Source organism: Microcebus murinus, chromosome 7 (genome assembly GCF_040939455.1).
Source record: "Microcebus murinus isolate Inina chromosome 7, M.murinus_Inina_mat1.0, whole genome shotgun sequence".
Taxonomy (NCBI): domain Eukaryota; kingdom Metazoa; phylum Chordata; class Mammalia; order Primates; family Cheirogaleidae; genus Microcebus; species Microcebus murinus.
The window spans coordinates 55,012,910-55,025,072 of NC_134110.1; the positions used below are offsets into that span (position 1 = coordinate 55,012,910).

At 36.3% G+C, this 12,163-nt stretch overlaps 1 long non-coding RNA gene across 1 annotated transcript; it reads right to left on the reverse strand.

The window, feature by feature from the left end:
* Positions 1-1,612: 1,612 nt before the first annotated feature.
* On the reverse strand, positions 1,613-11,088 carry LOC105883265 (uncharacterized). The gene is made up of 3 exons (XR_001159719.3): positions 11,059-11,088; positions 2,245-2,395; positions 1,613-1,770 (listed from the first exon to the last, which is right to left on the reverse strand). It is a non-coding gene; the product is annotated as an uncharacterized LOC105883265 (long non-coding RNA).
* Positions 11,089-12,163: the final 1,075 nt, after the last annotated feature.

Below are 12,163 nucleotides of genomic sequence, written 5' to 3' on the forward strand. Positions count from 1 at the left end.
GCCTGTAGTCCCAGCTACTTGGGAGGCTGAGGCAGGAGGATCACGTGAGCCCAGAAGTTTGAGGTTGCTATGAGCTAGGCTGATGCCATGGCACTCACTCTAGCCCGGGCAACAAAGCAAGACTCTGTCTGAAAGCAAACAAACAAACAAACAAACAAAAAAAACACTTTGGTTTCCAAACTTGTAGGAAACAAGCTGGAAAATTTATACAGCCCCCCAAAAGGGCATGCTCTTTAATATCCATTTTAGATGTGGCCATAAATAATAAAAGGCAAGGAAGAAAATCCTAGAGGGTTGAATGGGGGAGGGGGGTTGCTTCTAGAATAGTGGGCAAATGAGTTCCTTCCAGAAAACGGAACAAGACACAGCCAACGAATTTACCCCATCCACAGTTCAGAAAGACTGCACAATGCCTGCATGACAAAGTTTCAGCATTTTTATGGACCAACAATTACTGTCAGAGGGTTTCTTATAGTTATCATGTCCCTGTTCCATCATTGTGTCTTTTATATGAGGTATACCTTATCTTTTTTGTTTATAGTTTGTCACATCACAAGAGGCATCTTACATTTATGAAGAAGACTATGTACATTTTAGGGATCTGGAGGCAATATCTAGATGACTCTTTGCATCCTCCTCCTTGGGAGTTGAGTCCTCTCTCTGTGTGAGGAGGGATAGACTATGGTAGATCCACCAAAGATCCATGCTCATCTCCTTTGTGTAGAGTAGTTACTGGAAAGCAAGGGCTGTATTTCCCAAGTCTCTTTTCATTTAGGTAGAGCCAAATGACTAGTTTGCACCAATAGAATGTGAGCAAAGTGATGTGGGTCACTTCCTGGCTAAAGTGACACTTCTAGGCTTAAGAAACCAGCCTGCCTTGATTCTCTTCCCTCCATAATCTGGTGGCTAGATGAGGCTGTCTCAGAACATAAAAGCCACAGTGAAGATGGAAAATCCTCCATCAGCATGGGTTGGGGGACTGTCTGCTCCCCAATCCTTAGGAAATTGGGCTGATAGAAGCTCTATCATTTTCTAAGATTGCTCTGGTTTTTCATATCTAGCTGGCAGACAGAAAAAGAGAAAACATGGAAGATTTTGTGGGATGTTTTCACCTTCAGATGGTGAGCACTCTATATTATTGTCACGTCTAACTGCAAGGGAGGCTGGGAAACGTAGTCCAGCGATACATCCAGGAAACAGATGAAACGGGCTTGGTGAACTTCCACAAGGTATGACCTACTTATAGTTAATTTCCTGTTTAATGTTTGCTTTTTCTAATTATTTTCTTCATTTCTGCTTGACCAAAATTTTCCTCCAGTTCACTATGCATATGTGGCTTCTTTTATTTTTCCTCAAGTGAATTAGGTTAAGTATCTGATGGTAAAATCTCAATTTATATTCATGTTCAGTGTATGTAAGTTATGTATCGCTACATAAAAAATTACCCCTAAAATTTAGCGGCTTAAAAAAATTAAACCTTTATTATCCCACACAGTTTCAGTTGGTCAGGAATTTTGTGACCAGCTTAGCCTTGTGGTTTTGGCTCAGGGTTCTCTCAGAAGGTTTCAGTCAAGATGTTGGCTGGGGCTGTAGTCGTTTGAGGCTTGACTGTGACTGGAGGGTTTTATTCCAAAATGGCTCGCTGGCGCGGCTGGCGTGTCTGAGCTGGCTGTTGGCAGGGGGGTTTGATTTGATTCCTTATGACGCGGACCTCACCGTGGGGCTTCTTGAGTTTCCTCACGACAAGGCTTCTGGGTTCTCCTAATGAGACTGATCCAAGAGAGAAAGGAGGAAGCTGTGAAGTTTCTTATGGCCAAGTTTTGGAAGTCAAATACTTTCACTTCCATCTCATTCTATTAATTAAAAATAGTGACTAAGTCCAGCTCACAATCCAGGAGAGCAGAACTAGGCTCCAGCTTTGGAAGGAAGAATGTCAAGAAAGGGAGTATACATATTTTAAAACCTCTATTCTCAGTATTTTGATTTTTCTAAATCCCTCCATTCTCTTTAGTGTTGTTAATATCGTACCTCTTTACTTAATTAGTATTGTAATTATATTCCTATTTTAGGAATGTTAACTATATCTTTTATTAGGATATATTAATTTGATCTTCAAAATTCAGTATTGAATTTGATCTTCAAAAATATCAGAGCTGACTTGGACCTTCCAGAGAAAAATCAGACTCTCAAGCTAAATGGAGGGAAACAGGTCTGTGCGTGCAGGTTGTAATGAGCAATACTGACCTGAGTGAAGAGCTGAGCACTCCACTTCAAAATACAGACCAGGCATGGTGGCTCATGCCTGTAATCCCAGCATGTTGGGAGGTCAAGGTGGGAGGATCACTTGAGCCTAGGAGTTTGAGACCAGCCTGGGTGACATAGTGAGATTCTATCTCTACCAAAAGAAAATTGAAAAATTAGTTGAGTGTGGTGGTGTGTGCCTATAATCCTAGCCATGCAGGGGGCTGAGGCAGGAAGCTCACTTGAGCCCAGAAGTTCAAGGCTTCAGTGAGCTATGATCATGCCACCAGTGCACTCCAGCCTGGACGATAGAGCAAGACCCTGTCTTCAAAACAAACACACACACACAAACACAAACACAAAATATATGATGTGTATCATGATTTGGGAGGTAACCTTCAGGTTCCAGTCTCTTTCTCTTTTTTTCAAAGCCAAATCTGTCCAATTCTTTGTCAGAACACCCATACTTATCTATTATGATGGAGAATCATTAGTATATCATATTAACAAGTAACTTACTAAATTTACTAAATGAATGCTTAACTAGGTTAATAATAAAACTTATTGCTATTGAGTGCTTATAATATGCCAAGCCCTAATTTTTGAATTTACTCATTTAATCCCTGCGACAATCCTGTAAGGTAGGTACTCTATTCTTATTACCCTAATGCTATGCCTGAGCAAATTTAGATTTCATAGAAATTAGTAGCTTGCCAAGGTTACTCACTCATGAGTGGCAGAATTGGGATTAAAACCCAATTAATACACTTGCTTAAGGTTAGAGCTAATAAGTGGTATAGCTGAGGCTTCCTACCCAGGTCTGACACAAAAATCCAAGCTCTTTCAATCTGTGAAAGATGCCATTTACCTCTGTAGCTATTTTCACCTACACTTCCTGCCCTTCCCTCTGCCAAGGACATCCTCATTGATGATCATTCACATTACCATTGATCGCTCCCTTCTTTAAATGATCTTAGCACTTTGTATGTATTCCACAGTTTGCTCACGGGAGGATGCCTTATATTGACCACTAATTGTTTCTTTTCTTTCCAACTAGACTTTAAACTTCGGAAGGGTAAGGACCCTCTCTTATCTCCACAGTACCTAGATAAGTACTAACTCATACTGGTCACTAGATAATTGTTCATGACTTGCATAAATAGAAACAAGATAAATTCTCCCAGTATGTCAAATACAATTTAGTCTTCCCCCAATGCTAAAATAGTCTCTTATCCTGGTTTCTAGTATAAGAAAATATTCCAAAGAGGAAAAACTTCTCTAGAGGAGAATTACACGTCAATTAAAGTTAGAAAGCATGACACAATGGAAAACATAAAAGAACAATGAATTCCACTTGAAAAACCAAGGTTAAGGCATGACTTAAACCAATTTACTGTTTTATGATAGTTACTATGCAGAAATATTCACTCTAACCAGAAAACAAGAAAAAAATATTAAAATATTAAACTGATATAGTTTTAACCATCGAGTTAGGAACATTTTCTTTCCTTTTTTTAAAACAATATTACATGTTGCTATGAAAGATGTTATCTCATATATTACCTCATAGGAGCATGAATTAATACATTTCTCACATAATTTAACAGTATGTATCTGGAGTCTTCAAAATATCCTCTCTCCCAGTATCCTACTTCATGAAAATTTAGAATACAAATATTCAAAAAAGATGGATAAAAGTTTATTTACAAATATATTTCTTACTGCATTGGCTGGAAGAGATAAATATTAAAAACGATCCCATAGCTCAATAATAGAGGGCTTGCTGAGGGGGTGGATTGCCATAAAATCACTAAGAGCAATCCAAAGTGACTTTGGATTGTAAACTATGGTCAGAATGTCCTGGTGTTCCCTTTTGGACAACTGTTTTTGAACTTAGATCTGATTTATAAAGTCATCTAGCAGGCACAAACAAAAAAAAAATCACTAAGCATGATTTTCAAAGATTTTTAAGGATATGGAGAAATACTCAATGATGTTAGGTGAAGAAGTTGATGACATAGAGCTTTTTCTCAAATTAGCATCCTCCCAATTATGTGCTATATATGTGACACATATACACATAAGGCCAGATGAAATCATATTAAAATAAAAACAGTATTATCTCTATAATCAGGTTATTGGTAGTTTTTTCTTTTGTTGTATTTTCTAAATTTTTATTTCCTTTTTATTTTCAAAATATGCTTTAACTTTTTAAAAAACATTTATGTACCACGCTCTATATGCCAGCATTGATTTAATGGACTTACAAATATTAACTCATTTAATTTAATGCTCGTAAGAACCCTATGAGGTAGGTACTCTCATTACCTCAATTTTATTAATGATGACAATGAAGTACAGAGAGGTTAAACATTTTTTCCAAGGTCACACAGCTAACAAATGGTGGAAGCAAGATTTGAGTCTATGTACTCACTTAAGTATACTATGATGATGAAAAACCTTGAAATCAGAAAACAAAATAAACTTTAATTGGTGAAAATGGTAAATTATGAATTAATTATCTTGACCTCCCTGGGCTAATGTAAGAGGATAAAAAATCAATCAGACGAATTCCATCAGGAAGACTATTCTGACGTCCAGGAGTGCGACACCACAATGAGTAACAAGGAAAGATGTAGGAAGTGCTCAGTGAGACCATAAAAATGGGATTGGTTCTCTTCTGTATAGTTCATGTCTTCATGCTGAGGGTAGGAAGGTGGCATTTCAGGTCCCTGCCAGCCTGGGAGTCAGTGATTTATGAAATAATTAAGCACAGTCGGATAACTTGGTTTGTCCTTTAATTACATTTATATTCTTCTTTAAAGGAGCCAACAGATAAGACTCTGCTTCCCTTAAATATAATAACTTACTATTTTTTGTCTACACAAAATAACTTAGAATAACAAACATAATCTAAATACTTTCTAAGAAGAGAGAGAGAATCCACTGTTCTCTTCCCTTTCTTGTCAGACTTGAATAAGCCAACTGAGGAAGATACAGTAGAGAGAAGAACTTGTCAGCATATTGTCAGGTAAGTATAGGAATTACACCATATAAATAGCTACCATGAATAATTTATTTGGAAGCTAGATGGTATTATTTGTGCTGAACTGTACTTCATCCGTTTTCCTTCCTCTTCTTTTGGGTTTTTTACAAGTTTGGGGTTTGTGTCATGATATACGTCAGAGGAAAAAGAAATATCTGTTTAACAATGAAAAAAACATTCTAATTTGCCAAGACGCCCATAATCATTTGGAGAAGTTAGTTTTTTGTTGCTGACCTCTCTCCAGTTGCAGCCAAAAATAATTTAGTAGAATGATTACTGATTTTTTTCTCACTCTGCTAAACCATACCAATTTTTCAAAAGGAATTTTTCCATTTTATAACAGTGGACTTACCTTGTAGCTTTTTACTCACAGATTAAACTTCTTCCTCCTTCTCCTACCTGTATACAGGCATATTCACAGTCTGTCTATGAGCTGCTTAGTAGATGGAAACATTTCTGACAAGATCTATTTTTAGATAAAGTCTAATGAAAGAAGGACTAAGTATGTAATTAAAAACTTTACCTGAGAAACAACATTAAAAAACTATGATATGATGTAATAAAGCTCCATAAAAGGTATGTATAGGGCACTGTGATAATGCGCAAGTTAAAAAAAAAAATTTAAAAAATAAAGAAAAGATGCCAGAAAGGAAATTGGAAACTGGCCCCAAGAAATACTGTATAGATAACCAGTAAGCATGTTTCTTTCTTGTGAGAATGTTGAAGGGAAAACTCAGACACCTTAGAATGAAATTCACACATACCTTAAGATTGAATCTTTATGAGAACAAAATGACCATCGTGCACTTGTTCTAGAAAAGTAGAGAAATTTAAAAAACAATTGCTCCCCTTTGGCTTACAGAAAGTGGTAGATGGAGAGACACAGATCAGGAATATAATCCGGATATGAAAAAGGGAAAAAATGGAATTCTAATGTCTCTGCCAAAGTACTTGGCCCTTTTATGTAGTCAAAAAAATTTAAAAAGATAAACCTGGAGCCTAGTTTGGGGTTGGAGAGAGTGAGTAGAAAATCAAACCACTGTGTAAAATAAATACTGAAGTAGCAATCCCTATTTCAGAATACAAAAAATATGTATATGGCATCTAGGAATTGACTTTGTTTTTTGAATTCTCAATTTTATTTTATTTTTTCATCATTACCATACTATTTTATTTTATTTTTTATTTCAACATATTATGGGGGTACAAGTGTTTAGGTAATGCGTATTGCCTTTGCCCATCTGAGTCAGAGCTTCAAGCGTGTCCATCCCCCAGACGATGTGCACCGCACCCATTACGCACCTATCCTCTCCTCCCAACAACCCCAGTGCCCATCAATACATGAGTGAATTTACTTTTTTATTTAACCTCCATTCTTCTGCCCTTCAGTCATAATGGGAACCTTATTCTCTCCTTTTCAACCCTTATCTTCCCTTTATCCCTCTAGGGAAAAATAAGTGTTTTTGTTAGCCAAATGTTTGAGCTTTTTTGTTTATCTGGTTGGTTTTTTGTTGTTGTTGTTTAGTCTTGATTACAGAAATGTGAAGCCTACTGAAATTCAAAAAAATCTCTAAGGCTTATAGATGCCACCTGTGCTGTTAAGTTAGTCTTTCTTCTCCCATTGTTTGCAGTTGATATGCCAGGTTGTTGTCACCCAGAATTAACCTGCCATTTAGACACCCTCTCCTTTATCTCAGTTGTGTTGTAGAGACAAGAAAGAAACTGAATACTCCATAAGATGCTATCAGGTTTCCCTCTACAAACAGAAATAGCAGTTTCTGAAGACTCACTTATTCATAGCACTTCCACTCTCTAGAGAGGCTACAAAAGGAAAAATGTAGGTTAAAAATCCATGTCTTACCAGTTGTTTTCCCCCAGGGAACCCTTTCAAGAACTCTTTTACTTTCTTTTCCTAAATACTGTCATGTTAAATTGTGTGCATGAAAGGGTAATTAAATAATCAGAAACCTGTATTGTTAATAGATAAAAGAATTATTGTTTCATTCTGTGACTATGCAAATAGTCAGTACATCTATACCTGCCTGGGGAATAACTCTGGAGATTGTTATAATTTCCCAAATCAGGAATGCTTTTAGTTCTGATACAGATTTAATTAAAATAAAGATTTTAATCTTTTAATTAAAAGTCTAAAAACAAAGAATTAGACCTTTTACTAGAGAAGTGCTATGAACATCTGCTTTAGTGCTAAGTGCTATGTTTACTTATTCCTCTAAACACCATAGGTATAGACATTATAACCCCAGTATAAATACTTTCTGATGGCCTTCATGGTCCTCCCCATATTTAAACCACAGATACCAAATTCAAATATCAAGGGTCAATTGTTTCTTTATGTTATTTATAATATCTCCAAAGTTAGTGAATTTTAGAGTTGAATTATATTTTTATTTAAAACATCCTAATACTATGTAAACCCTCATACACATAAACACAAATACTATGCAAAATCTCATGCCTATATTTGTGTTTATATGGCTAAATTTCAGGAAAGGATTAAGTGCTTTGGAGACACAGTTAACATTTTTCAGAATTTCCTAAAATGCAACTCTTTGCCTTTAACTACTTGGGGTTTTTGTTCCTTTGTGTCTGACTCACAACACCTACTTTATCTGGGCTGATTTGAGACATACCAGATGGGAGTGTTAAGATGGAGAAAAGCATTGGTTTTCTAGAATTATCAATGGGAGGAGAGAAAGAGGGTTTAATTGGGATTCAGCCAGAGGCATGGGACAGTTCATTCCATGAGAAATATGGATTAGACAAACATGAAGAAACATGGAAAACACTGTGGCAAGGAAAGATAAAACAATTTGGAGGAAATTTATTCTTATGTATTTTTTCATTTATTTCATAATCTTTATTGACTGACTGCTATATACTAGGGATTTTTGCTAGGCAATGGAATATGAGGTAAGCAAAGCAAAACTAGAAGCTACTTATTCTCAAGAGTTTTTGTTTTGTTTTAAGATGGAGGTCTTGCTATATTGCCCAGGCTGGTCTCGAATCCGGGCTTCAGTGATACTCCCGTCTCAGCCTCCTGACTAGCTGGGATTACAGTCATGTGCCACTGTGCCTGACAGTGAGTTTTAATCTAGTAGAAGACATAGGTATGAATCAAAAAATTACATAAGAAAATTGTCCCAACTGATGTTAAATACAACAAAGGAAAAGGGTGGGAAGAAATGAGAGTGTAGTATGGGGAAGGAAGTGTACATAAGGAGATCATGGGGGAACTGAGGCCTGAAGCTTGACTGGTGGGAAAATAAATACTGTTGATCATTGAAAGTATCAAGGTAGGTTCTACCCACGAGACTGAGTACAGAATCACTGAATACTCATGACAAATGAACAGAGGAACTGAAAAGAAGAACAAATTAAGAAATTAAAGAGAATAAAGAACTTGTATTAAGAACTGATCGTGCAGATTACTAAGTGTGCTATCTATGAGAGTCAGCGGTTTGTCCTTAGAAGAATGTATGAAATAATTCAGGATATTTTCTTTCATGCCAGAGGAAGCCCAGTATATTGGAGGCAGGAATCCATCATGTAGAGGTGTGTCATGTACTTTTATTCTTTGAATCTCTGAAATTTGCGTCAGGTGTGATTGAGAGATGGTGGAGATTACAGTCTATGCCAGGGCTATTTGTGTGCTAAAAGACTTTCCTTCATGACGCACAGCTACCTTCTGCCTCAAAACTCAATTGGAGATGATGTCTATTCTGTTAACTTTGGTCTTTGGTATTAATATCAGGAAGAATGAAACACTAGTGAATTATTTCTGAACTTTACTGGCTTGAATTCTGATCAGTTCAGAAGTGCAAGCAGGTAAAGCATAAGTAGGTAATTGGGTAAAGAAAGATTCTTCATGGGATTTTCTTCTCAAAGCCTCATAGTAAGGCTCTAAGCCCTATGGCTAGGTCTGCTTTGTGTTGTGACTTGATGGCAAATAATAGTGGATGACTAATTTTTTTGGAAGAGAGAGCTGTATGTATAATTTTGAATATAGATATTCCAAATACATTGAAATGTCTTTCATAAAAAAATTGCCTAACTTTTGGAAGGCTTCATTGATGTTGTAAGTGTCCTCACATAAGGACTAAATAGAAAGTAAGAACTCAGTTACACTACCCAGAAGAGTTTTAGAGCTGAATTTTATTTGGATAGCTAAGGAAAAAGGAAGAGGTAACATATTTTGCCTGTGGCTTCTGTGAACAAAGACCTTGGATATGAGACTATTTGTCTCCAGGTCCCAGTAATTTTTCTAGACAAAAAGAAGAGGGTCAGTTTAGAGACTGTTAAAATATCCTCTCTAGTAAGATGGAAAAGGCATCTTTGTTTCAGGGATGGCCTAGAAATAGAACTATACTTATGGCTCTCATTTTAGAGGATAAGATAAATAATTTTCATAAATCATTATTATGAGTTTAAATCATTATTGTGAGAGTTTATATGAATTCTACTGTGTCCCATACCACATGCAGATCTCTTTATATTCATTATCTCATTTAATTTTTTAACCACTCTATGAGGTTGGTTCTCTTTAAATGTTGGGGAAACTGAGGTATAGAGAGAGATTAGAAAACCCAATGTAAGATCAAGTAAGTGGATAATCCTGGACTGGAGCCTGGGTTTCTGACTCCTGGAGCCATGCTGTGAATCACTGTAGTAGCATACTGTCTTTCGTCCCCAGAGTCTGGTGTTGTCTCAGTTATGCTATAGATGTTTATTGTATTGATGGAGGAATGAACTGATGAATGAAAAGAAACCAAAATAAGGTAAATGAATTCAATTAAATTCTCTTGCAAAGGAAAAAAATAAAATAGAAAAAAAATCAGTAAAAATAAAATAATAAAATTTAACAGACACACACACACACACTCTCCCCTCAAAACCACTTACAAAAGACCCTATACAAGTACAGAGTGGCTAAAAAGCTTTTTGGAAGGGTGTTAGGCAGATGGGTTTCTTCTCAAAGAAGAGTGTCTTTATATGGGTGTATGTGTGTGTGTCTGTGTGTGTGTGCATATATATATATATGTATGTATGTATATATAGAGAGAGAGAAAGGGAAAGAGAGAGTGTGTGTGCATGCCCTGGGTATTTATTTAATCCAGGAATCCAGTAGCTTTTTAATCAGAGGTACAAGGAAGAAAACACTGCATTCAGAGGAGGCCCCTGTAATTGACATAGTCAGCTAGCTATGACCCAGTCTCAGAGCAAACAAATCATCTCTTTTCCATTCTGACCTGCAGCTTGGCTTGAGTGTTGAACCGGTAAAAGCTTTTGGGGTTGTAGCACTCACAGAATAGTTCACTATAGATCATGGTGTAGGGTTGGCTAGGGCTCATATCAGACACCAGCTATCAAGCATGACATTGTTGCAGCCAGACTACAAAGTGACATGGAGAGAATTTTGAAAAAGGGCAAGGGGATAATTGCATCTCTTCTAAGGAGAGCTTCAGGCACTCAGCCAAGTAAAGGCTAAGATAAGTTAATGTTGCAGTCAGAGCAAGAACAAGCCACAAGCATTTGCAGCCTCTCACGCTCTTGCCAACAGACGCATTCTGTCAAAACTGCACTCAGAATAGGCTTGCTAATAATCATAGAGCTCTGCCATTGGCAACTCATGTCCTAAGATAGTATCTGTAACCAGTACAGCCTTTGTGACCCAGCATGGCTTTCCCGGTGCACTTGGCTTTTCAACCCAGACCACCAGTCCTAACAAACTAGCTGATCCTTTTCTGCTTTACCTGAGCTTCTTGGAGGTGCCATGTGGAATCAAGCAAAGGGCTATCAGACCCATTGTGAGGTCTGTATGTCAATGTGTTCCAAATGTCATAGTAGAAGCCTTCTAAGCAGTGCTTTACATCATGCACGCTAGGTGGTTGACCCATATTACGTTGTTCTTATTGTAGGTCAATATATATGATGGTTCAACCCAGCATGTTTATCTTACCCAGTTTTGACTGTACCAAGCATATACCATGAAAAATGAGTCTCCCAGTTCTCCTCCATAGAAGCATCTATTTTCAGCAATTTATGTAAACTTCCAAATATTTTTATGTGTATGCTTAACACAGATTTGTTTCTAAGTATATATATGTTTCTTACACAGATAGGAACACATCTATGTGAGTATGGTTCCATTCTCCTGTGTCTCGCTTTTTTCATTCAGTTTACATCAGGGATCTTTTCTTCTCAACCATTAGAGAGCTGCCTCCTTCTTTTAAGGATTTTATGTTTTCCATTGTATAGACATACTATTATTTATTTAACTAGTCCCCTTTAAGTTATTTCAAAATTGTTGCTATTATATTGTTGCAATAAACATCTTTATATATGTGACTTTTCATATGTGTCAAATATACCTATAGAATAAATTACTAGAAATATAATTGTTGAATAATAGGTACATGCATTTTAAATTTTGATAGATATTGTCAAATGGCCTTCCAAAGATATTGCAATTTACCTTTCCACCAATAGCACGTGAATTCACTTTTCTTGATACTTAATCCATTTTCCCCAACTTTTATAGGAAATTGTATTTTAAAATAAACAAGACATTACAAATTAGAATTACAGTTCTCTTTTAGCCCTCTCCAATCTCATACATCTTTTTACTTCCATTGAGATGACAACTATCGTTGATGTTTATCATTCCCATGGTTTTTTTTATGCTTCTAGTACATAGCATTTTTTATGCTTCTAGTACACATGATTTTATGCATGTGTTTTAAAAATGTTACAAATATTTTATATGTTTACTTTAAATAGATACTACATATATATTGTTTGGAAATGTCTTTTTAAGCATTATATAAATCATGTAGTATAGTTTTATCATTTGGCAGT